At 46.2% G+C, this 5,945-nt stretch overlaps 2 long non-coding RNA genes across 2 annotated transcripts; one reads left to right on the forward strand and one right to left on the reverse strand.

The window, feature by feature from the left end:
• The first annotated feature begins 334 nt into the window (after positions 1–334).
• On the forward strand, positions 335–2,651 carry LOC309357338. The gene is made up of 3 exons (XR_014163104.1): positions 335–482; positions 1,957–2,017; positions 2,446–2,651. It is a non-coding gene; the product is annotated as an uncharacterized lncRNA (long non-coding RNA).
• LOC309357339 lies at positions 1,337–5,450 on the reverse strand. The gene is made up of 3 exons (XR_014163105.1): positions 4,837–5,450; positions 3,350–3,460; positions 1,337–1,505 (listed from the first exon to the last, which is right to left on the reverse strand). It is a non-coding gene; the product is annotated as an uncharacterized lncRNA (long non-coding RNA).
• Positions 5,451–5,945: the final 495 nt, after the last annotated feature.

A 5,945-nucleotide genomic window follows, 5' to 3' on the forward strand; every position in this document is an offset into this window, starting at 1 on the left:
GAGTCCCTCTGCAGAGAGAGGAGTGCTGATGGCAGACGGACATAAACCAGAGCGAGATCTCAGCTATTTTAAATCCGGGGCTGAAGGGAAATCCAGGCCAGGCCCAGGCATGAGGCTTAAGCACTGGCAGGCCTCCCTTCTGCGTTGGGACACAGTCAGTGCTTTACACAGATGCGGGGGGGGGGGGAAGGTGCGGATTCGAGTTGCAATGCTCACTCCAGTGACCTATGGCTCGGCCCAGCCTACGCCACAGCTTTGTCGCTGAGGACAGTGTGCGGGGGGACAACGGGGGCCATTCTACAGACATCGCCCCGAGATCTGCAAAGGGCAAAGCGGGCTTAAAATGTAACTAAGGTGACGTTTCTCCCCCCCCCCCCGAAGCTTTCAAAGATCCAGATGATCTTTTCTCCACCAGAGCAGGGAGTTTCTGAAATCCCAGGGCCTGAGTGCGCAATTAAAAGCTGCAAGGTTTTTCGCAAAAGGTAAAATTTAATATCGCGGCACGGCCTGACATTATGCAGAGGTGGAGATGGCCATTGTCCAGGAGGGCTGAGCAACTAACATCTCTGTGCAGAGGGGGTTTTGCTGCTTTGTCCCTTTCTCTAAGCATTGGTCGGGGGGGGGGGCAGAACCATCCTGGCTAGCAGCCATCAGTAGCCCTTTTCTCCTCCTCCATGGATTTGTTGAATCCTCTTTTAGAGCCATCAAAGTTGGTGGCCATTACTGCCTCCGGTGGGAGGGAGTTCCACAGTTTAACGATGCACTGTCCTTTCTTCTGTCCTGAATCGTCCAACATCCCATGTCATTGGATGACCACCAGTTCTAGGGGTAGGAGGGAGGAAAGCTTTTCTCTATCCACTTCCTCCACACCAGGCATAATTTTAATCTGATTTGAACTGATTTTATAATGAAGTGATTTTAGAATGTTATGTACTGAGTTGAATAGGATCCAAACTGCAGCAGTCTGATTGGTCCTAGAACAATAGGCTCCAAAAGGCAGCAGTCTGATTGGTCCTAGAACAATAGGATTCAGAATGCAGCAGTCTGATTGGTCCTAGAACAATGCAGCAGTATGATTGGTTAGCAGGAACCACCCAATCATGCTCCAGATAGAAGTGAATCCACAACCTGATTGGCTTACAGTAGAATTCCATAATTAGCCAATCATGTGCAGCCCATTGTGTAAATAATGTATATAAAGCAGATACTTTGAGGGGACATTCATTCATTCCTCCTCACCACTATGAGCTGAATAAAGAGCATGAAACCACTTTGCGACTCTGAGTTTATTTCATAGAATGTTGTTTATTTTACTGTTGTTAGCCGCTATGAGCCCGGCGTCGGCTGGGGAGGGTGGGATATAAATAAAAAAAAATTATTATTATTATTAAGCTTCTGTGAAGTCACCTCTTATTCGCCTTTTTTCTGAACCGAAAAGTCCCAAATGCTGCAACCCTTCTTTATAGGGGAATCTCCTTGACCGTGTCTCATTTCTGGGTGAAAATCTGCAGAGGGCCAACTGAGGCAAATCTTCCAGAATCTCCATGCTAGAGATAGAATTGCTTCTTAAGGGCAACAGTTTCCCAGTGAATCATTATGATTTCTGCTTATCTGCACACACAAAAAGAAAGGAAAAAGAATCCGAATTCAAAATTACTAGTGATGGGTCATGATAAGATCGAGGGGCTTCAAATAAAACAAGGTGTAAAGGGATTAAATTGGTCTAGCTGATACTTTACTAGGGGGGGGGGTGTTGAATCAGAGGGCCGCATTCCATCATTGGCAAGCTATCTGGGACCACATTGCAACAGCGGCCAGAGCCAGGCAGAACAATGGATGCGATGCTTGCCTTTCGCACGGCAGGCTACATTTCGGCCATGCAGATTTATTTATAAACACAGAGACACATTTATTTATTTGCTGCTTAATATTTCTAATCTCTCTCTCTCCATCCAGGCAAGTAAGAGGCAGGATCGCAGCTCAAGAACTCACGCCAGCCAGTCAAAACTCAAGAAAGGTGCAGATCAGGGATTGGTGAAGGTTGTGGGGTCTGGGGAGGCTCTCAAGGGCCAGATAAAGAGATCTGCAGGGCCACATTCTTTCTTGCCTGAACAAGAGTTCAAGGCTTCTGAACTTTTTTATATATAAAAAAGCATGTGTCATTGAGATTTTGCTTAGAATTTGGGTTCTAAGATTGTACTGGGATTCTGAACCTTACAAAGCACAGTCATTTCTCTCTCCCTGCGCCATTTCCCGAAGCGAGTCCTCACTTAATTTGGCCTAAAGCAACAATAAAAAGGGAAAACCTGTGGCAAATGTGGATTGGCCAGAGTCCATCTGTAAGGGGTTTTGAGGGAAAGGGGGAAAAAAGAATCCCCATAAAATTAGCAGGATTTCCCTGGGTAGCCCTGAACATTTTTAATGAGCAAAGGTTCTGCATTTCAGGCAGGAGCAAAGAAATACGGAGGAAGGAATCTTGGCTTTGGCTAAAGAGCCCCAGAGAGGAGCAAGTGAGCAACAGAGTCAGGGCAGAAGCGAAGAAAATATCCTGCATGCTGCATTATTATGGGATGCCCTGCCATCAGCTGTGGTCCCTGGCCTCCAGGAAAGAGCTGAGACACATACAGGACTCTCAAGAGAAAAAGACGAGGAGAGACAATGTTGACTTATTTATTTATAAGAATACAGTGGTACCTCTGGATGTAAACGGGATCCGTTCCGGAGCCCCGTTCGCATCCTGAAGCGAATGCAACCCACGTCTGCGTGTGCGCAGGTCGCGATTCGCCGCTTCAGCGCATGCACGTGACGTCATTTTGACTATCTGTGCATGCGCAAGTGGCAAAACCCAGAAGTAACATGCTCCGTTACTCCCGGGTCGCCGTGGAGCGCGACCCGAAAATATTCATCCTGAAGCTACTTCAACCTGAGGTATAACTGTATTTGTATACAGTGGTACCTCAGGTTACATACGCTTCAGGTTACATACGCTTCAGGTTACAGACTCTGCTAACCCAGAAATAGTACCTCGAGTTAAGAACTTTGCTTCAGGATGAGAACAAAAATTGTGCTCCGGCGGTGAGGAGGCCCCATTTGCTAAAGTGGTGCTTCAGGTTAAGAACAGTTTCAGGTTAAGAACGGACCTCCGGAACGAATTAAGTACTTAACCCGAGGTACCACTGTACTGCTGTGTCATATAAGATGTATCAAAGCAGTTTACAGCAACAAAAACATAAAATAATATAAGAAAGACCATTAAACAGATAAAGACAGACATCAATTAATCACTGTGTGGAAAGATGTATTCTTAACTGCCAGCACAGACAAAAAATGGTTTCCAGCAGGTATTTACCTGCTGAATCGCTAGTGGCAGGGAGTTCCACAGAACTGGGCCATGCACACAGTTTCATCTTGTTGTCAGTGAGTGAACTGGGATATGAGTTCAAGCAGTCGCCAAGATACCCTGGGACAAAGCTGAAAAGCCCATGTAGTTCAGCGGCAGAACATCTGCTCAGCGTGTCCTGGATTCAATATCTGGCATCTCCAGGTAGAAATGCCCCATCAGTGGTGCCAACTAAAACAATTTATGCAAATATTCCCAATTTGCATAATTTATACAGGGTGCAGAATTCCAGGGTGGGGCAGAATGCTTACTACAGTATGACCACAGTTCAGCCCATCCCACAATTGCACACTGGCTGGAAAGGGAGATTTTTGGGAAATGGAGCCACTCGACTCAAGAGAGGCAGATGGGAATGATTAGGCTGCCCTGACCCTCCCTCCTTCCACCCCGCCAAACCTTTCTGAACAATTCAAATCAAACGCAATGGACGCCGCTGATTGTTCAGCTTTTTGGGAAAGGGCTCCGATGGCACCGTCTCTCGCACTCGAGATATTTATGACCAATTGTCAGCAAGATCGCATTGATGAATTCCACACTTGATTTCTCATCATGAGGACACGGCTGTTGGATCACGAAGCTGGGCTCTGTTGCCCAGGGGTGCACAGAGGACAACGGCCTCTGCTGGCTTATATAATCCTAAAGCTGTAGGTTTGGAAGGGAACCCCAAGGCTCATCTAGTCAAACCCTCTGCAATGCAGAAATCACAGCTCAAGAATCTGTTATGTGCTGAGTTGAATAGGATTCAGAATGCAGCAGTCTGATTGGTCCTAGAACAATAGGGTCCAGAATGCAGCAGTCTGATTGGTCCACAGGAGCCACCCAATCCAGCTCCAGGTGGGTGAATCTGCAACCTGATTGGCCTACAGGAGAATCCCGGAATTAGCCAATCACGTGGGGCCCATTATGTAAGTAATGTATATAAAGCAGACATTCTGAGGGAACCTCCATTCCTCCTCACCACTATGAGCTGAATAAACAGCATGAAATCCACTCTCAACTCTGAGTATATCTGATTCCTATTGTTCTAGGACCAATCAGACTGCTGCATTTTGGATCCTATTCAACTCAGTACATAACAGAATCCTTGACAGGTGGCCATCCAACCTCTGCTTCAAAACTTCCAAGGAAAGAGAGGTTGTTCACCTTCCGAGATTGTCAATTCTACTGTTGAGCAGCTCTTAACCTCTGAAAGTTCTTCCTAGTGTTTGGTCAGAATTTCCTTTTTGGTCATTTGATTTGGTCAATCTTTCATTTCAGTTCTATGCGTGGGCTCTGTGCCACTGAATAGGATGGATTTTCAGCTGTGATTCCTGCGTTTCAGGGAGTTGCACTAGACGGCTCCATAATTGTATGATTCTTCGACTCCCATCGTGGGGAAGAACATGACGGGGAATTCTGGTTTGAGACAGATATGTGGAGCAATCTCAAGAACTGACCTAGTTTCGATGCAGGGGGCATTCAAACTCTCCCAGTCCTATCAGAAACCCAGCGTGGGACCGTCATTTTACATTTGCTGCCGCTGCTGAGATAGAAATCCTGCGGCTTCTTCTCATTATTTCTGGCAAGGAAAAGAATAAAACAAATGCAAAGTATAAAATCTAAGATAACTTCAGCAGGCCTGAATCAGGAGAAATATTTTCAGACCTTTTGTCAAATGTATTTGAACACTCCAAAATTTAAACTTAATACAGTGGTACCTCAGGTTACATACGCTTCAGGTTACAGACTCCGCTAATCCAGAAATAGTACCTCAGGTTAAGCACTTTGCTTCAGGATGAGAACAGAAATCGGGCTGTGGCGGCGCGGCAGCAGCAGGAGGCCCCATTAGCTAAAGTGGTGCTTCAGGTTAAGAACAGTTTCAGGTTAAGTACGGACCTCCGGAACGAAGTAAGTACTTAACCTGAGGTACCTCTGTATGTTAAGTTGGAATCAGACAAATTCTGGAGACACGGATTGAGTAAAGCAGACCACATACACCCCTTTTGGAACTGCTCTCAAACGTTTTGGAAATATGTGCAGGCTAATATTTTGGACATCTTAGGATATCATAGAACGGGACATGGGGGGGGGGTTGTAGTCTAGTCCAGCCCCCTGCAGATACCCACAGAATGTAAAACACTGTACTGCTATTGGGCTCCCTGAAGGATATCATCCTGGAAAATGACCAAGAAATAGTATATCTCATACTGTATGTGAATGGTTAGAGAAGATCTGGCTTATATGAAGCATGATTACATTTAGACTGTAAGACGAGCCTCCTGGATCAGGCCGAAGACTCATTTAGTCCAGCAACCTGTTCTCACAGCGGCCAACCAGATGCCCTTAATGGGAAGCTCACAAGCAGGATTCGAACACAAGAGCCCTCTCCCCTCCTGTGGTTTCCAGGTACTGGTATTCAGAAGCATTGCTGCCTCTGACTGTAGAGCCAAAGCAAAGCACACATGGCTAGCATCCATGGATAGCCATGAATTTATCTAATCCTCTTTTAAAGCCATCCAAGTTGGTTGCCATCCCTGCCTCCTGTGGGAGGGAGTTCCACAGGTTA

Source organism: Podarcis melisellensis, assembly GCF_964234715.1.
Source record: "Podarcis melisellensis genome assembly, chromosome: 15".
Lineage (NCBI taxonomy): Eukaryota > Metazoa > Chordata > Lepidosauria > Squamata > Lacertidae > Podarcis > Podarcis melisellensis.